This window comes from Ambystoma mexicanum, chromosome 4q, assembly GCF_040938575.1.
Source record: "Ambystoma mexicanum isolate Mex_15411 chromosome 4q, UKY_AmexF1_1, whole genome shotgun sequence".
NCBI lineage: Eukaryota > Metazoa > Chordata > Amphibia > Caudata > Ambystomatidae > Ambystoma > Ambystoma mexicanum.
In genome coordinates, this window is record NC_090928.1 from 1,209,384,709 (window position 1) to 1,209,405,801 (window position 21,093).

The following is a 21,093-nucleotide window of genomic DNA, read 5'->3' on the forward strand; positions in this document are numbered from 1 at the left end:
ATGACTGTTTGGATGCGGTTGCGGCAGTGCCTCAAGGCAAAGAGGCAGCTGCCTGAGCGGATTTGGCACCTCTATTTCCCCCACCACCACAGGTACTTTTTCGCTGGCCCTTTTGACTGGCGGCCCCTCTCCTTCTACCAAAGGAGGAGTAGTAACGAAAAGAACCTCCTCTCCACTGTTGTTCCCTAGGACGAAAAGGCGGAGGTTGATGCACCGCGGCACTTAAAGGTTTCGCTGCAGCTTTCGAGGTCTGCAACCTCTCAAGGCTCTCATCAGCCTTGCTGCCGAACAAATGTGCGCCATCAAAGGGCATGTTGAGAAGACGGGCCTGCACATCCGGAGCAAAACCAGACTTCCGCAACCATGCAAATCTGCTTATAACGGTGCTCGCAGCCATGGATCGGCTAACACCGTCGGGCGTATCCAAACCAGATTTAAGGGATTCGCACATGGCATCCTTGCCATCCTGCACGAGAGCAAGGAACCCATCCCTTTCTTCCCCCTCGGAAATATGCTCAGCCGCTAAAGAAACAGTTCCACAGAGTGTGTGAAAACCTTGCCAAGGCACAAGTGGAGTTGGCTAATTTCAATGCCATGCTCCCAGCAGAAAATAACTTCCGGGCCCAACCGCCGAAGCGCTTGTCGTCCCTATCCGGAGGGATGGTAGGGTATGCCGCCTGCCTCGAGGTGGCCATAGCCGACTGAACCACCAAACTCTCGGGAGTGGGGTGAGTAGATAAATAGCTGGGGTCGCTAACGGAAGGGCAGCATTTCTTAGTCAGACTTATTAACAGTCGGAAGAGATTCCACGGACTGCCAAGCAGCTGCCACCCTTTTCTGTAAGGTAAGATGAAATGGCAAAACCAGGTCAGAGGACGGACCTTGATCTAAGATGCCCGTTAGATCATCCTGCACAAAGTCTTCAGGAGGACAGGAACAGCCCAGATACTCCGAGACTCTACCCATGAGCCTCCTGTATGAAGACTCTGCATGAGCCGCAGGCTCAGGCCTACCAAATTCCACTTCCGGGGAAGTGTCCAACCGACTGGCATCATGGAGGGTCTGCCTCAACTCCTCCAACTGACTGTCTCCAGGAAAAAGTGGAGCCTCATCAAGTTCACCAGGGTCCTCAAACTCAGACTTCCCAGTAGCCTTCCTTGGAGGATCCACGAGATCCGGGTACTCCAAAGGCACATTTCGAGAAAAAAATCCCCAAAGGCGCCAATAGCACTGAAGGCTTCGACGCCGAGAGCATCGACAACCTCGACGTTGTGAGTGCCGAAGGCTACAGTGTCGATACAGGTGCCGACGGCGCCCTGGGCTGATACAATGGCAAAGCGTCGACATCCGAGTCGGACGGACACGGCGCTGACCGAGTCGACGCTGGCATAGAGCCCTCAGTAGGTTGCTGCGGTCTCGCTCGGGATAGGATCGAGACCTAGAATCACGTCTCTTGCGACTTTTCGGATCCTTGTCCGTACGGGACCTCGGAAGGCTCCAGATGCAAGTCGCGACGTGGACCCGAGCCCAAAGGCGTGCGAGCCACGGAACAAGACCGATCCTGGCCGGCTTCGTTAGAAGGCGCGACCGGACCCGTGCCCTGCAATTCAAAAAATCGCTAACATTTGTTCTTTAAACGCCACCCATTTGTCATGCTCATGAAGTCAGGGGCACAGGCATGCAGGGGTCGCATGCACAGGAGACCTGGGTGGACACTGGCCTGGCACCTTTGGCGCCAGGCTCATGAACAAAAGTAAACAAGAACATCCATTTAACACCAAAAACCTTTTATTACGGACATAGCACTTCAAGTGCATCAACCTTGAACATTCCATCCATTAAGCAGGATGCATTAACCTTGAACATTCCATCCATTAAGCAGCCCCAAGTGTATTCTTGGGTGTGGCTGCTAATGGATTGCCTTTGCACATGCTCACTCTCTAGGAGTGGCAGGGTGTGGCTGGTAAGCCGGCCCTAATCGGCGTGCCAACGATCTCATCTATATAAGCTGCCCCGATCCTCAAGACAGACGCTTTGTGTTATTGTGCACTTGCAAGCAGCGTAACGGTCACCGTCGCCTAATGTCAGACTTACCTTTGAAGATCCTGCTTCCTGGACATCCTGCTTCCTGCCAGCATACTTACCAACTGGGGGAAGCTGTTCTTACCTGTACATCTCTTCGGCGAACCAAGTATTCATCTTTACACTTTCCGGAATGCCAAAATCTTAATCTTGGCACTGCATCGTCGACAGTAGCGCCTGCAAGGAAAAACAGAAGACAAGGTTAGACATCGAAAAAACAGTCAGTTTAAGGTTGCGCTTCTCCATACTTCGCGCTTTTCCTTAAACCATCACTTACCTGCTGTCGAACATTGTGGTAGCATCCATCTTCAATCCGGCCGTGTCTCGCGTCTCACAGCTGCATTGAGGCCGCATTTCCATCTAAGGGAAGAAAACAGAAGAGAGACATTATTGCTGGCATAAATAGGAGCAACATATAAAGACATTAAACAGAACGAACAGCATCACAAGAGCACAAGGACGACCTACCAATCATAAGGAGAAGCATAGTCGCAGCTGGACTGGACTAATCCTTATCAGGGATCAGTGAAGGAACTAGATCCCATTCGACGCGCCCCTGCCAGAAGTAGCAGGACGGAGAGCTTATCTTCTATAATTCACAGGTGAGCTTTATGGGCCGGCGTATGCTCACAGAAGAACAAGTTACTTTCTTACCTGGTAACGTTCTTTCGATGGGATGGTCCGACGACGTATTCCATATCAATGACATGTAATCACCACAGCTGTGCTGCTTCGGAAACTTTTTCGGCGTCCGCGTCCTGCGTCGATGCGCCGCCGTCGAGGACCTCCTCCGACGTCATCCGATGTGATAAGTAGGACGCACGACGCCCGTAGCCTCAGTTGTAGTTTTTTCCCCCAGAACGTGTGACCTAAGTCAACTGCCAGTCAGACACAAAGCCTTGCGGAACGTAAGCTGCAAACGCAAAAGAAATTCTGCAACGGGGAAGGCAGGGCGGGAGCGATATGGAATACGTCGTCGGAGCATCCCATCGAAAGAACGTTACCAGGTAAGAAAGTAACTTGTTCTTCGAGGGGATTGGGTCCTCCGACGTATTCCATATCAATGACAGACTCCCAAAGCAGTACCAAAACAAGGAGGAGGGAAAGAATTTAGAAACAAAATTTAGAATAGCCAATCAAATAGCAGAGCAAAGGACCGCCTTGCCAAAGGCCAGATCCTGCCCTCGGATGGAATCGAGGGAATAATGCCGTACAAATGTATGTATCGAAGCCCAGGTGGCTGCATCACAGATGTTGCGAATAGGAACACCCCTCTGCAGGGCAGTAGATGCAGCCACACCCCTGGTAAGCCCGCAAGCCAGTCGGTGGGTCCTTACCCGCCAAGCGGTAACACTCCGAGATGGCCAAAATAATCCAGCGGGACAAAGTCTGTTTCGTCACAGCTTACCCCAAACGCTTTCCAGCGTAACCAATAAAGAGCTGATCGTCCACTCTGACACGGGACATGCGAGAAAACATAAAAGCTTAAAGCTCTCCTAGGATCAAGCCTATGGAGCCTCTCCTCTACCTTACCAGGATGCGGAGGAGGATAGAATGCCGGAAGAACAACCTTCTGGGCCAAATGAAATTCCGTCACTACCTTTGGAAGAAAAGAAGGACCAACTCGAAGGACAACCCTGTCCTTGTGAAAAACAGTGAAGGGTGGCTTAACTGAAAGTGCCTGTAACTCACCCACTCTGCGAGCGGAAGTAACCGCAACTAAAAACACAGTTTCCAGAGTTAACAGCCTCAAAGGGCAAGAATGCAAAGGCTCAAACGGAGCACCCATCAGAAACCTAACAACAAGGTTTAAATCCCAACCGGGCACCAGGAAAGGAGCCGGAGGGAACACATTAGTGAGCCCATTCAGAAACTGAGAAATTAAAGGAATTTTAAAGTAAGAACATTCTTCAGAAGAGCGCTTAAAGATGGACAGCGCCGCCAGGTAACCTTTAATGGTACCCACTTGCAAGCCCCGGTGGGCCAAAGAAAGCAAAAAGGACAGAACCATGGGGATGTCGCAAGCAAAAGGATCCACATTCTGAACTCTGCACCAGTCGCAGAACTTACGCCAACGGCAACGGTACAGAGACTTTGTTGCTGGTCTACGGGCCGAAAGCAACACCTCCATCACGTCTTCAGGGAGGTCCCAATCCTTATACCTCAACCTTTCAGAAGCCAAGCGTGAAGGTTGAGGGATCTGACCTCTGGATGGAGAACCTGACCCCCCTTCCGTGAGAGCAGATCGTCTCGGTAGGGAAGACGACGTGGAGGGCAGATGGACAAGTCTAGAGGGTCCGGGTACCACGTCCTCCGAGCCCACGCCGGAGCAATGAGGATCATCCGGGAACCGAACTTCCGTAACCTCCGCAGCACTTGCGGGATGACGGGGACTGGAGGAAACGCATACAGCAGCGGGAATGACCACTCCACCACGAACGTGTCTCCTAAGGCTCCTTTTGGAGGAAATTCCCGCGAGCAAAACCTTTCGCACTTCCGGTTGACACTGGAGGCGAAGAGATCCACTTGAGGGGTCCCCCAAAGGGCGAAGATCTCCAGGAGAATCTCCTGAGCCAACTCCCACTCGTGAGAGATCGCGCTCTGCCTGCTCAGAGCGTCCGCCGTCACGTTTTCGTCTCCGGCCAGATGAACTGCCGAGATCGAAACTTCCTGCTGGATGGCCCAGAACTCGAGCTGCATCGCCTCCCTGCACAGAGGAAGTGACCCTGCCCCCCCTTTTTGTTGAGGTAGTGCATGGCCACAGTGTTGTCCGTCAGGATCAGGACAGTCTTTCCTCGCACAGTCGGCAGAAAAGCCTTCAGGGCTAGCCTGACGGCCCTCAGCTCCAACAGATTGATATGGAGTCTGGACTCCGACGGAGACCAACGACCGCTGACTGTCAGCCCGTTGGCATGAGCTCCCCATCCCGTGAGGGATGCATCCGTCACGATCGTCACCTCCGGCCAGGGTAGCCAAAATGGAGCCCCCTTCATCAAGTTGCCTTCGACGGCCCACCACAGAAGGTCCCGGGCGACCGAGGGCGGCACCTGAATCGGGTCCGACATCCTGCCGGAGGACTGCGACCATTGCGTCTTGAGTGCCCACTGCAAAGATCTCATCCGCAGTCGAGCCTCTGGCACCAGAAGAATGCAGGATGCCATGAGGCCGAGCAACCTCAAGAACTCGAATGCTGGGAGCGTCTGGGCATGCTGAAACTTGTGCACCATCTGCTGAATGTGAAGAGCCCTCACCTGGGGAGGAAAACACTGCCCCAGGGAAGAGTCGAGCACTGCTCCGATGTACTGGAGCCGCTGTGTTGGCGTCAAATGGGACTTCTTTAAATTGAGGGAGAAGGCCAGCCTGTGAAGGGAGTGGCAGGTGACGGATAGATGAACCAGGACTTGCTCGGGATAGCTCCCCCTGATCAACCAATCGTCCAGGTAGGGGTAGACGTGAATCCCCCCTTGCCTGAGATGCGCTGCCACCACCACCATGAGCTTGGTGAAAACCCTCGGGGCGGAGGTCAATCCGAACGGCAGAACCCGAAACTGAAAGTGCGAGTAGCCAACCGCGAACCTCAGGAACTTCTTGTGCTTGGGATGGATCGGCACATGGAAGTAAGCATCCTTGAGGTCGAGTGACACCAACCAGTCCTGAAGCTGAAGGGCCTGGAGGACTTGAGAGAGAGTAACCATCTTGAACTTGTCCTTCCTGAGGAGTTTGTTCAAACCGCGCAAGTCCACGATGGGTCTCAAACCTCCGTCTTTCTTGGAAATCAAAAAATAAGGGGAGTACCATCCCTTGTTCCTCTCCGCTACAGGCACCTAGTCTATGGCGCCTTTCTCCAGCAGGGCTTGAATTTCCTGCGCAAGGATCGGATCCGGACTCTGCAAAGAGAGGTTCCCCGGTGGATTGTCGCAAGGCCTGTGCCGAAAGGGAAGACAGAAGCCGTGGGTTATGATCTCCAGAACCCACACATCTGAAGTAATGGCTTGCCACTCTACAAGATGCTGCGCCAGCCTTCCCCCAACCGGCGAACCATGGGACACGGCCTCATGACTGAGTAGGAGCGGCTGCGGCGTTGCCTGAGGGCAAAGAGGCAACTGCCCGAGCGGCCTTGGCACCACGGGTACTCTGTCGTCCACCTCTGGTACCCCTGCGTTGGCCTCTTTGACTGCCAGCTCCTCTCGCTTTACTGAAGGACGAGTAATAGCGAAAGGAACCACCCCTCCACTGCTGTCCCCTAGGACGAAAAGGCGGAGGTTGGCGAACTGCAGCGCCCAACGACTTCGCTGCAGCTTTGGAGGTCTGCAACCTCTCAAGGCTCTCGTCAGCCTTGCTGCCAAAAAGGTGCTCACCATCAAAGGGCATGTTGAGGAGCCGGGACTGCACATCAGGAGCAAACCCCGACTTCCGCAACCACGCAAACCTGCGTATCACGGTGCTCGCCGCCATGGACCTACTGACGCATTCAGCTAAGTCCAGACCCGACTGAACGGACTCACACATGGCATCCTTACCATCCTGGACCATAGCAAGGAAACCATCCCGTTCGTCCCCTTCGGGAATATGTTCAGCCGCCAACGCAACACAGTTCCACAGAGTGTGCGTGAAACGCGACAAGGCACAAATGGAGTTGGCCGCCTGAAGCGCCATACCACCAGAAGAAAACACTTTCTTCGCCCAGCCATCAAAACGTTTGTCGTCCCTATCAGGAGGGATGGTAGGGTACGACGCCTGCTTTGCCGGGGCCCTGGCCGCCTGCACCACCAAACTCTCCGGAGTGGGGTGCCTGGTCAAGTAGCAGGGGTCGCTACTGGCTGGACGGTATTTTCGCGACAAGGATTTGCCCACCGACGGGAGACTCTCCGGAGCAGTCCAAGCCGCTGCCACCCTTCTCTGTAAAGCCATATGGAACGGCAGTACCGGGTCAGTTGGGGGACCAACATCAAGGATGTCCGTCAGATCATCCTGCACAAACTCCCCTGGGGGAGCAGACCATCCAAGATATTCGGAAACCCGAGCCATCAGGCGCCGGTAGGAGAAATCGGCATGGGAACCAGGCTCAGGCCTACAAAACTCCACCTCCGGAGAGGTGTCCAGCCCACTGGCATCATGCAGAGACTGCCTCAAATCGTCGAACTGACAGTGGTCCGAGACAATGTCATCTGGCACCTGACTAGGCCCCAGGCCCTCCGAATCCTCATCCGCCTCAGATATATAATCCAGGTGGCGAAAAGAAGGCACCCGAGAGTGCTTGCTCTTAACCAGAGCCTTTCTAGGGGCTACACCCGTGACACGGGGCACCTCCGACACGAAAGGCGTCGATGGCGTCGAGCGAATCGGCGCCGACGTCGAGAAAACCGGCATCGGCGTCGAGAGGATCGGCGTCGACGTCGAGGAAACGGGCATCGGCGCCGAGAGGATCGGCGTCGACGTCGAGGAAATCGGCGTCGACGTCAGATGCAGCGCCTCCAGTATCGGCGGCGTCGACACAGCCCTCGAAGCCGGAGCCCCGAGCGTGTCCCTCGACGACCGGATCGTCGACGGCGTCGACGACTTCCTCGAAGCCGAAGCCTCGAGAAAGCCTGTCGACGCCCTCAACGCCTCCGACGTCGATGTCTTCTTCGAAGACTTCACAGGTACACACGGTCTCGAGCGCGTCGAGGACCGGGACCTGGAACGGGTACGTCGAGAACGAGCCTTCTTGTCCGAACGGGACCTCTACCGTGACTCGTGCCGACCACTCTTGCGAGCGGTGGCTCTCGACCTCACACGGCCGACCCCACTCGGGGGCGCGGACGGCAGAGTACCCTGCGATTCAAGAACCGCCAACATTTTCTTCCCGAAGGAAGCCCATTCCTCCGGCGTCGCACGGCTGGTGGGGTAACCGACGTGCCAGGCAGAATCCTCGGAAGAGGACCTGGAAGGAGACCGATGTCTGCGCTTCCGAGAATGCCTCGAAGAGGCTGAGGAGTGACGAGACCTACTCCGAGAAGAAGACCGACGAGACCTCCGACGATGACGCGGAGAGTCACCCCTCGAATCATCCGTCGAAAGCCCCGCCGACTTCGACTTCCGGGGCTTGGACACCCGACCTACCGACAACTTCTTCTTACGTTCGCGTAAGGCCTTGGACGTGAGCGACTGGCAGTCGACACAGTCATCCGTGTCGTGGGCCTCCCCGAGGCACCAGAGGCAGGCGTCGTGCGAGTCAGTCACCGACATCTTGGACCCACACTCCCCGCAGTTCTTGAAGCCCGGACGCGGGACCGAAGACGAGGTGGAAGACATCGTCGAAGGAACATTCACAAACCAACAGGTTCGAAGAACCAGAAAGAACAGAACTCCAAAAGAGTCGAGGCTAGAACCGAGAAACACGAAGCAACACGTTCGCCAACACGTTCGCGGAAAAAACGGAACTGAGGCTACGGGCGTCGTGCGTCCTACTTATCACATCGGATGACGTCGGACGTCGGAGGAGGTCCTCGACGGCGGCGCATCGACGTCATCGACGCAGGACGCAGACGCCGAAAAAGTTTCCGAAGCAGCACAGCTGTGGTGATTACATGTCATTGATATGGAATACGTCGGAGGACCCAATCCCCTCGAAACCGTACTTTGGGGTGAAGGGTTTGAGAGGTACAGATTGGCGCACTGACACACTCTTATCTCCATGCAGGAGGAGCAGTATCACCACATACCACCGATCACAGATTTTCTACTGAGGGAGAGGCCTGAAGGGGGTGATTCAAGTTCAGGGAGGGCTGCAACCGTGTCCCAATGCCTCCGCAGAGACCAGGTGAGCGTAACACCATTCCTCTGGAGTCGAGGACTTTGTCGGGCACGCTACCTTCCTTGAGGCACCATCCTCCGAGGAGGACGGGCAAGGCGACCAGTGACAGGGCTTCCTAGGGTGCCGGGACGAGGAAGACGAATGGCGGGAACCACTCCGGGACGGAGATCCCTGGGACACCTTCCGACACGGAGAGTCGCCCCTTGAGTCGTCAGTGGAAACCCCCTAGGACTTAGATTTGGATGTTCGGGACTTAATAGGCTTAGAGTCCCTACCTACCCGGAGCTTCCCCCTTCTGCAAGGCCTTGGCAGTCAGCGACTGGCATTTTGAGCAGTCGTCTGTGTCGTGCGACTCGCCCAGGCACCACAAACAAATGTGGTGCGGGTCAGTGAGCAACATTTTCGACTTGCAGTCCCGGCAGGTCCTGAAGCCAGACCGCAGAGTCGGAGGGGTCGAAGAGAAAGACATCGTAACGATGAACACACAAAGCGTGCCGAGTTTCATGAAGCAACACGTTTGTGGAAAAAACAGAACTGAGGCTACGGGTGCCGCGCATCCTATTTATAACATCCGGTGACGTCGCCCTCGACGGGGGCCTTCGAGGGACATCGACCCGACATCGACACAGGACGCCCTCTGCTGAAAAAGTTTCCGAAGTGCACAGCTGTGGACATTACATGTCAAAGATGTGGAATACGTTGGAGGACACAATCCATTCGAAGAGGAACTTGTTGCAGGCCCTAGTGAAAGCGCCAGCGCTGGCCAACCAAGAGCAACTGAGGTTGTTTTTACGCCTGGCAGAATATTATGCAAAATTCGTTATCAACTTTTTAGAGACGACTGCACCAATGAGGGAGTTGCTAAAGAAAGGCACTGAGTACAGGTGGCACCAAGAGCAGACAAAGGCGTTGGAGAATGCCAAACAACGCATCACCCACACCCGATGCCTCCTGCCCTTTAATCCATTGTGGAAGATCATCATAACAACCGATGCCAGCATATATGATCTGGGGGTGACGTTGTGTCGTGATTGCTAACGGCTAGGTTTCTCTCCCGTGACCCCTCCTCACCTGAGGTTCCTGAAGACGTGCTCAGTGTCCGTGAGGTCTCTCTAGTTCCTCTAGTAGTAGCCTTCTGGGTCTTCTTTCTTAGGCCCTTTACCTTCTTATCATGGAGGTAGGGACGGGCTCCGCTGGAGGCCACCTTGGCAACAGAGGAACTCCCCGCCAAGAGGGACTCCCAGTAAGCCCGTCCTAAAATCCGGGGAAAAAGCTTCTGCGGCACCAAAAAACCCTGAAGCACACAGTCTGTACGTGGAGCTTGATCTGACTCAAATCCGTTTGGTGGTAGAGATCCAGCAGGCAGTAGAATAAATCCAGTTTAAAGGGGAAGCTCCTTGGAAGGTAATTGCGGATAGGAAAAAGCAGAGAGAAAGTGAACAGGAAGACAGAACAGAGCGAGGAATAGGGATAAATGCCAAGAGGGGCTTTAGTGTGTGCAGAGGCACAGAAAAGGAAAGAAATCCTGCGGCCCGTAAAGAGATGACACTGGAAGCCGGAGGCGAGCAGAAGGAGAGCACTCAACCGATGCCGGATGAGAGAGCGGGAGCGTGGAGAGAAGGCAAGGGAAGGAGCCGGGCGGAGAGGTACAAAGCGAGGAGGGACGGAAGCCGAAGAAGCTCCGGCGAGCAGGAACAGGACCAAGAGCGAACAGCAGGCTAAGCGAACAAGAGTTCCGAAAGCCAAAACAGGAAGTGGGAGCGATACAACGCACTGAACGTAGGTTTCAGTGCGTTGTTATAGAAACGCCGCATACAGCGGCCATCTTGGAGGAAGACTAGACCGTGCGTAACGGTTCTAGCCATAGATCGATCACCTAAGCCGGGAAAGGGACCATCTATGCCAGACCTTCCATGGCTGGAACATAACACGTTGACCTAGAAGAAGGGTAAGGTGGAACAAATTGTTGCGTTTGAAGGAAGTGCATTGCCCCAGGTGGAAAAAATAGCTATTCCACTGTGGAGTTGGAGATGCTACAATCACATCCTGGATACAGGTAAGGCTTCCCCAACCTTTAGCAAAGCACCGATATCCGTAATCCCAAAAGAAGGGAGGGACACAACGCAGTGCCCATCATACCGTCCCATCTCCCTCCTGTTGATGAAAAAATATTCACCAGAATCCTTGCGACGAGGTTAGAGCAGAAGTTGCCCCGCATAATACACCCGGATAAAATGGGGTTCATAGCAGGGAGACAGGTACCAGATGCTATTAGAAAGACACTAGACCTAACAGAACACGCGCAGGTTAGCCCCGGAGACCAGGCCTTACTAAGTCTGGACGTTGAAAAAGCCTTTGACAGGGTGGAATGGGGCTTCCTCTTTGCAGTGTTACGAAAGGTGGGAGTAGGGGAAAGAATGTGCCGGGCAATAGGGCAATATACTCAGGACCAACAGCCCGGCTAGTAGTGAATGGTGCCAAATCAAGGGAATTTAAGCTCAGCAGGGACACCAGACTGGGGTGTCCTTTATCGCCTCTACTGTTCGCTTTAACGATTGAACCATTTGGGGAGAAGATACGACATGATGACCGTATAAAGGGGACACAAGTGGGGACACAGACACACAAGCTTAGCATGTACGCGGACGATGTACTGTTGTACCTCTCGGACACGAAAGAATCAATACAGGGAATGCTCAGAGCTTTGGAGGAATATAGACAGGTGTCGGGCTTCAATGTCAATGTTACTAAGTCGTCCCTCCTCCCGCTCCAAGAGAGTACAGAGGTCTCGCCTGGCGGGTGGAATAACCTGGGAATCCCAATAGAAAAGAGCAATATAAGATACCTAGGGGTGAGGATACCGAGAGACTTGAGTAAGCTATATGAAATTAACTTCCCCCCGTTATACAGGGTATTTGGGGACCTAGATGCCTGGTCTAAACTAACGATTTCCTGGTTGGGTAGAGTCAACGCAATCAAAATGATGCTCCTCCCCAGGGTGCTGTACCTATACCAGGCACTCCCGATAGAACCTTCGGAATCACACTTCGTGGAGATCAGAAAAAGAATACTACAATTCCTATGGCAGGGTAGAAAGAAAAGGGTAGCACACAAGATACTAGTGCAACCCATGGAAAAAAGGGGAGTGGCACTACCTGAAATGCGGACCTATTATAGAGCAGCTCAATTTCGAGCCCCAATTCCTCACCTAAGAGTAGAGAGGGACAAACAGTGGGTGGGGATAGAGAATTATCTGTTTAGGCCAGTAACATTAGGGGAATGGCTATGGGCACCGGCTACCGCAGCCCCTAACAGGGCACATACCCATAGGATCCTGGGTCCCCTCTGGAGGTTGTGGAGAGTCAAAAGAGAAATGGCGGGTGTCACTACTGGGCCCCCCCCCTAAGCCATATCTGGGCCCCTCCGATACAGGAACGCATACCGGACCACGAGAGGTTCCAGGAATGGTTTGAGGCGGGATTAGAGAGAGTGGGGCAGGTCTTAAAGAAAGAAAGATTCACGGAATTGGCCGCTCTTGAAGAAGCCCTGGGGATAGGGAGCCTGTCGGTCTTCAAGTTCTTACAGTTAAAGGGGGTACTAATGTCGAAAGATTGGAAGAGAGCATTATAGAGGGACCTTACACACACAGAGAGACTACTGGACACGGAGAGAGGGACCAAGGACGATTATACCAGGCATTGTTGGAGGCGAGGGGGGACGACACTAGCTGGACCAAGAGGAGATGGGAACGGGACCTGGGAGCGGAAATGGGGCCACAGCAATGGGAAAAGTTATGCATTAATGCGCACCGCATGTCAGTGGCATGTCAGTATAAGTAGCACCGTCTGAACAGTGGGATCCTGCGCGGTTAGCCAAAATGTTCCCAGGGGCAGATCCGCACTGCTGGAGGAAATGCAGACAAATAGCGGACTACTGGCACATGTGATGGGGCTTTGGGGAGGTGCAACGGTACTGGAAGGGGGTTCTGGGATGGATTAAGGGTTTAGAGGGGATTGACAGGGTAGCGGAGCCCATGCTGGTACTGTTTGACATTGAAACAATTGAAGGTGAATGGGCAAAACTCCCACACATGCCTCACCTCCTCCTACTAGCAGCTAGGGAGTGCCTGGCAGAAGGGTGGAAGAGGGAGAAGCTTCCGTCTGAAACAGAATGGGCTTATAAAGCACTGGACTTATACCGAATGGAGGACCTTACCAGACGCTTGCACGACAAAACCTTAACATGGGCCATAGAATGGGCCTCATTCCTGGCCAAATATGACCCAGAGTCTGCATTGGAGAGATGACACGGGTGATGAGGGGAAAGGGTTGGCTGTGCAGTAAGTAATATTTCCCCCAAGTATACGAAGAGAGCAAATTTGCAGAGGGGTGAACATACCAGTGGAGGCTTTTGGGGCCTGCAATGAAGAGGTGGGACCCAGGATAGACTAACGCAAACGAACAATGGCACAACAGGTGCATCCGGCGAAATATGGATAGAGGGCCCTTATGTCAAAACTGTGTGGCAGCTCTGTAACCATAAAAGACTTGGGGGCCGGTGGGTGGGAGTTCATGTTTATTGTTGGGGGATGGGTGATAAGGCACACAAAAAAAAAACAAATGGTGTTCTGGTGTAACTATGTGTTTGTGGCGGATTGAAATATGCTGTATCCACGCTACTTCACCAATAAACTAAATTTGAAAAAAAATAAGGTTTCGGTATGGGCCCAACGTATATTAGATGGGTCAAGCTACTGTACAGCAACCCAGTAGCGAGAGTCAAAACAGGCACCACGATATCGGAAACAATGGCGGTTAAGCAAAGGGATGAGACAGGGCTGTCATTGGTCCCCCATATTATTTATATTTTTATATTGGCCTTGGAGTCGCTGGCGGTATACTTACAGAAGAAGTACCACGAGGCAGGTATCAGTATACGGGGTAGCACACATTTGGTCTCCCTATATGCAAATGATATGTTCCTTTACCTACAACAACTGGAGACTAACCTACAATACATTTTCGATGTGTTGGAGCGCTATGCTGACCTTTCTGGGATCACAATAAATGCGCAGAAGTCAAGTCTATTCCCCCTTGCAGGGTACAAGAGTGGACCCCAGAGTGCGTTACCAGCATTGCGGATCAAAAGGGAAATGGACACATTTAGATATCTGGGGTAGACATTTTCCACAACCCCAAAGCAGAACATGCGCAGCATACGCTTAGCTGCTGCTCTCATTGATGGGAAGGTGGTTGAAAATGGTGGCGCTTCTGAGGCTGCTTCATTACTTCACAAACGTTTCATATGATATACCTAGAGCCTTTTTTAGGACACTGAAGCCACCTGCCGAAGCTTCCTGTGGCATAATTCAAGATTTAGAATGTCGCTAGAGAAACTACAGAGACCACACGAGCAGGGAGGGATAAATGTAAGGAAGTATTGGGAGCCCAAGGGGTGGTGACTCTGGGTGAAATATTGTGTGAGGTAAGACCAAGGCCTTTTAATGAGATTGCGTCGGAGTCAGGAGTACGGGAAGGGCAACACATAACCTATGCCTCACTGCTCCATAGTATAAAAGCAAAGTGGCTAGGACCAGAGAGAATTTTGATGGAAGACGTAGAGCTAGAAACATTCTATGATATTTTTGAAGGGGGACATGCAGTATCACGATTGTACGAGGCACTGACGTTGATGCCCGACAACAATCTCACACACATTAGACAAAGTTGGGAGGCAGATTTGCAAGAGCGGCTATCAGACGCAGCTTGGGGCAGGGCCATGGGGTATCACAAGAAAGTATCCAGAAATGCGAAACTACAGCTGATCCAACTATATGTTACTCACAGAGCATATTTAACCCCGAAGAAAATTGCTAAATTTAGTAACGCAAAGGAACAAGCCTGCCAGAAATGTGGCTTGGAAAATGCAGATCTGATGCATTGCATATGTTTTGGGCCTGTGGGGTCATACACCGATATTGGAAGAAGGTGGCCCAGGTCCTAACTAAGTTCGGCTTGCAGCCAGATTTGGTCACCCCCAAGGCGTGCTTGTTAGGAATTTTTCCAAGACCAAAACATACGAAGCACGTTAGTAAATTGAAGGACATGCCGTACATCTTGGCGAAGCGTAGGATAGCAACGGGGTGGAAAGCACGGTATGGCCCACTGGTTGGGGTGTGCTTGAGGAACATCCAGAAATGGTCGTTGGCAGAAACTGCAGTGTGGCAGGAAGCATTGGAATTGATCAGCCTAGGTAGGCTGCCCAGTGAGGACCGCTGCAGGAGCAGCCCCTCACCCCATCTACTTGCCACAGGTAAGCTCTGGGGTTAATATGATGTCAAAAGACGCATCAACACCTGATATATCGTTCGCTGCATCCCTGCAACTTCAGCCAGACTCACATTCAGCCTGATGCAATGACAAAGGGTGCCATTTGAATTTGCACGCTGACCGCTGTTTATTTCTGCTTTTCTGAGCCAATGCCGCTGCAGAAAACGCGTGGCAACCCCCTTCTAAGATGGCCGCCTAATTTCCAGCAGTGCGACCAGCTGTCTACCTGCTCCGTTGTGCCCCGACCAGATTGGCACCAGCAACGGCCGCATCACCAATCAAAAGCCAATAAGGTGGACCGGCAGGCGTAAGCCGGCCAACCAACTTAGGTACACGACAAAGGTACCTGTTTTAGCCTGTCTATGCCGGTTATGCCGTCGGCCCGAAACTATGCCCATTGCATCAGAACTGTAAGTACGCCATCACCCAGCAACACACCAGCCTCAGGCTCATGACTATCTCCCGAACCCATCACAGAGACAACAACTCTCTTCTGGCTCCCTGGGTCAGCACCACTCACAGTATAGAGCTCACAGTGTCCCACACTGAGCTCCATACTGGTTATCACTGTTACAAACTCTTACTCTCCTAATGTATGCCTGTGTAACAAGAGGGGGAGTGACCTCTGATGGGCCCATAGGAACAGAGCTCTCCCTCTTGCACTTTAAGACAAGATAGCTGCACCTTGAGGTGGATGGGGTGCGGGATTCTCTTACTCCAACACCACTCAATAAGGACAACTCAATGGTTTGGCAAAGGGGAGTCCGTTTAATGACAAGTACAAGAAACGGGGAAACATGGAAATCAACAGTGATGCGAAAGCCCGTCTCGCTTCAAATCCCAACAATCTTCATTCAACAGTAACAGTTATAGTAAAAATTTGTCATCATTGACATGTAACACTCAAGTTTGTCATACAATTCTATCGGTTGGAAAAGGTAACTTAAGCATAGGTGCTATATCTGTATATGGTAACGGAGTGTGAGGATTGGATAATCGGGTGGGCGTCTACGCCCTTCCCTCTAACATTACTCATGTAGACGTCACAAAGTACGACGTCTCATTGGTTCTACTAGCTATAGGACCCTAGATTATTTGGTCCATTGTGATTGGGTCATTTACAGCCCTAGGCATAAATCTCCACTTTAATTAGCAGCATGCAGAATGGTCACCCAGATGCTGGATGCCCCAAGATTCACCCAGCCTCCCTTCCATCAATCAGCATTTTATTGCTATGTGTCAATTAGTTGGCTGTGTTCTGCCTCAAAACTGTAGCTTCTTATCAGGAAAGGTTATGGCATCTTCTGGTTTTGGGTGACATCAGGCATTGGTACCTCTTCGTTCTTGGCTGGTCACGTGTTAGTACACCGTGAATCTGCTTAGTTTTCCTTCTATTTGTGCATTTGGTTCTCATTTCGGCCTCGCCACCTGCCTGGGCCTCCTTATCTCGACCTTCACGGGGGCAGGCTGCTCTGCTCTTAAGTTACGATTCTCCAAAGTTGCTGCCCACCTCCGTCTCTTGATTTGACCTCGCATTCCCAGGCACGGCCTGCTCCTTGCTGAGTTTAGATTCCACTGTCTCTTGTTGGTTTAGCTGGACTACGACCCTGGCCTGTTCGAGCTCTAGTAACCTGGGTTAATTCTGCTTTTGTATAAAGTGGGTTCGCACTTATATAATGTGTTTCATTGAGGTAGATACATAGTTGCTGCTAGCCGCTCTATTCTTCTACTAAGCATAGCAAGCCACACTGTTTTCTTAGCATCTTGCGTTTCAAGCATATGTACAGGCGTTAACTGATTGGATATTTTCATCCTGCTTTACAGTTTAAGTTTCTATCTGTTTCAACATCGTCTCTCCTTCTAATTTCATGATATCCTTATTTAAAACATTTCGCCTTTGTGTGTCATCTTTTGGTTGTCGTTTCTTTCATCTGTGAGTCTGTCCGGGCCCTTGTGTCGTCACCATTCGTCCTCAATTAAGGCCTTTTGAGTTTCTTCTGGGACAGTGTTTAAACAGTCTTCGTTTCGTGTCATTTGTTGGTAAGGTTGTCTCAATGGATACCTTACTGCCCATGGTTGTCTGGTTATTGGCACTTCAATAGGTATTGCTCTTCTGATGGGCACTGGGCAGAGCCCTAGTGCGGCTCTCTGCTGGTTTATTTGCTCCTTAAACGTCACATATCCCGGTGTGTACGTTCCTGGTACTTCAAAATGGGTGGCTGGAGTGCAGGCCATATCTGGGACCTCCTCTACACTCCCCCCTCTGGTCGGTTTATCGACCACTTCCGCTTCCTCCTTGGGATTCATCTCACTTGGTTCTTCTGTATTAATTTCTTCTTCATCTTCTGGGTTTGTACATGATGGTTTGAAGTAATGTCTCTTTGGAGTCCATATTTGTATCACTCCTTTCAGGCTTCCTGCTGTCTTTACACGTTCATCTTTATTCCAGGTCATTAGCTGACATTGTCCATTTGGGCTGCAATAGATCCATTTTCCTTCATAATTTCTTTGTTTCCTGGGATACAGGAAGTTTGTTCCTTCTGGTGCATATTCGCTGGCCTTCACAAAGTCTCTTATTTCTTCGTCAGTTAGGTCTCTGGGCTTCCATCCTGGCTCGCATCGATCATGATCTTCATCCCTATGGCTTTCTTCACAGTTTTCTGGCATTGCGAGATTATTATCTTGATAACACAAAGTCGTAGTAATATCATTACTAGCAGGGCTCCTAGGAACTTGAATGTGTCTGCCATCCATTGTGGGACCCATGAGAACGGTGATCCAAACCAGCTGTCATCAACAACTTTGTCGGTTTCATTGATCATCTGGTTCTGTAGGTTTTTCAGCATAGCAATGGCTTCCGTTAAAGTTCAATTTTTTTCGTTGTGAGAAGGTATGAATGTGCAACATGATTCTCCGATTTTTACACAAACTCCTCCATCCATAGCTGTGATTATGTCAAGTACGTATCTGTTCTGGAGAGTCATTAGTCGAATTGCTCTTAACTCTTCCTTGATCGCATTGAATCCCTTTATTGTCGTGTTGATGGTCTGCAATAATTCCCATCTGGTTATTTGCAACCATTTAGTGTTTGCTCCAACCTGGAATCTTGGCATGAGGATTGTTGTGAACACTGATGAGGTGAGTCTGAACAGCCTGTGTTCATATGGGATTGCATGGAATATTTCTTCTGATTTGGCAGAGAAGTAATTCTCTCTCTTCATTCGGGATACCAGTTCCACAGATCTCCTTTTCCTCAGGTGAGCATCTGCTTTCAAGAAACTGTCAATATTCAGATCACTTTTCGGGATCACTAGTGCTGGAACATGGACGTTCACTATTGCGCGTATGCCGCCCCAGTTTTTTGGCAGTCTGATGAATGCTTTGGATCCACACGCCCAGTAATGATCCATAATTACTGAAGTTTCATGCATCATTCCTGGAGCCTCAAAAATGTGTCCGCAGTTCTGAATCTCTCCCATCTTTCTTGTGCCATTGTTCCTGAAGGCCAATTTCGGGCTTTCTAGTGGCACTATCTGTAAGGGTCCTCCTCTGTCTTCGACCCATGACAGTAATCTTGTAAGCTCCGGCCATAGAGGTTTGCACAATCTATGTGAGTTTTCTATTGCTTCTTTGCAGGCTCCAAGGACCATCAATGCTCGGCAGATCGCCACTCCTTCGTCCCATTCGTTGGGGAGAAAGCACTGTTCCCCAAATCTGAATTTGGCTTCTGCTTTTCCAAATCTGAGCTTCTTCTGGAGTTTTTCCTTGGACATTCAGCCTTGGGTTCATTTCCCATCTTGTTCCTGCTCCTTTAACTTCAGGCTTCTCATACCTGATCACGTGATTCCTAGTATGAGCTCTATTTCTCGTCTTAATGTCCTGAACATAATCATCTTCATCGGGGTAATCTGTTTCAGTTGCCCAGATCAATGAGGCATCCCTCCCCATGAACGGCCTCTGGTGTTGCACATTGCTACATGTGACATGCAATGTGCCGTTGGGAAGTCTACTTCGACAGCCACGAAGATCTTGGATTTCCCCATGGTGTATGGTAGAAGTGCACAGACAAAGCATTCTCCTTCTGAAGTTCGTCTTCCAACTTCTTTCATGTGCGGGTACCAAATGTTGTTCCCTAGATGTGTTGTGCTGTCCAGGTAGTCGTTTAGTTCATTGTTATCTTCTTGTAGGCTTCTCTTGATTCTTAGTGTCTTCCTGTAGTTTGCTACAACTACATCCCTAAATGCGTCTGTATGGCTTTTTCTTGCTGGAGGACTCTCGGGTATTCTGGTACATGGTGCAGGTCTCTTTATCTGCATCAATGGGGTAGATGGAGGTTTTGCAGTTCTCTCCTTCGCTTCTTGCATCCTTTTCCTGCCATCTATAAGTGCCTTTATCAACCACCAGCCTGTCGCTGGCCCAGTGTATGGCTGTATCGTGGGCCTGGTACTTGTCCCTTGTGTTGGACTATGCGTGCTGGATAGTACAGCCCCTGTTGCTCTGTTCTTCAGTTACTCTTGTAGTTTTCTTACTCTGGCTACGTGTGGTAGTAGAAGATCTACTAACATTTGTGTCCTTGCGGAGAGTCCTTCTGCGGCTGCTTCTGTTTTCTTTAGGGCTTCTGTTGGCTCTCCACTTACTTCATCTCGTTTTTCTCACTATCCCCTGTCAAAGCTTTTTCGGTAGGCAGTCTCGTCGTCTCTGTTGCTTTTGTTTGAGGTTCTGTGGTTCTTGATGCTTAGCCTAGTTCGTGTATGTGTGCGTGTAGGTGTCAGTGCTTTTTCTTCATTCTTTTCATGCCGACCCTGTCTCCGGCTTACCTGCTCATTCGTTACCATAGACGTGTGTACATTATTACTAATCACGTTCATTTCAAGTTCATTTAATTTATCGTCAGATTTTCTAGGGACTGGAATGACTATATAGGGTCTGGGTGTTTTTGTGGGTTTCATGCGTACATCATCAGGTGGGTGCACTAAAATTGGAACACTTCGTGCACCAATGAAGAATGCAGTTCTGATCGTTAATGACAGGAAAATAATAATTATAATACATAAGTACATTATAGTTCGATATGTAAGGCAACAGCATTTTCTTCCAGAGAACCGAGGTGCCCCTCTGCTTGGGGAAGACCAGGTTACTGCTCTGGGCCCCCATCTCGATCATTTGCCAAATGCCAATGTTATTGTTTTTCCCCACTCAATATCGTTCTTTTGAACAGTTTTGTGTCATAAAGTGTCTGGTGCTTCACACGTGTCCTCCCTCTTGCGGGTGACGATTGTCTCTCGATACAGGATATAGCTCCCTTGCAAGACTATGGAAAAAAAATATTAGACTAACACTTTGGGGAGCCATTTTTACTGTACATGTTCAAAGAATGTGATTTTCCAGTCCACTCCTCTAATCTGCTTCAGTCCGGAGGACATGTTGGACGCTGGTCAGTGTGAACAAATATGAAAAATGACAACAAATATAACAAATAAGGTTCTTGACTCTGCTTCCTCGATCTGTCCCTCGGCGGAAGGTTTCTTCAGAATCTCCCCAGATAATCTCTCTGATGATTTGAAAGTTCCACTTGGAGGATAATTCCATGCAGAAGCATTCCCAATTGTGCGATATTCGCTGGATATCGGATGAATGTGGGAACGTCAACTTCGATAGGTCTCCCCACTAATTCAGGAAAGTCAGCAACTATGCGAAAAAAAGACACTGTGCACTAATCTGCTGTCTTCTAGTGATAGGGACATTTGTCCTGTCTTGCTGGGTTCGGGATTATAAATTCTTTGCTTGAAGTGAACAATGCTTGCACTGTCCGGACGCATGGAGTGCGACCAATATGCTAATTTTGTTCAACAGCTGGCTCAAATGTTCAGTGTTTGCTGGATCTCG

General features: G+C 50.8%; 1 protein-coding gene across 1 annotated transcript in view; it reads right to left on the minus strand.

Moving 5' to 3' along the window:
* CMTR1 (cap methyltransferase 1) overlaps positions 1-21,093 on the minus strand; it is a 2,036,190-nt gene that overhangs the window by 70,740 nt on the left and 1,944,357 nt on the right. The window lies entirely within an intron of this gene.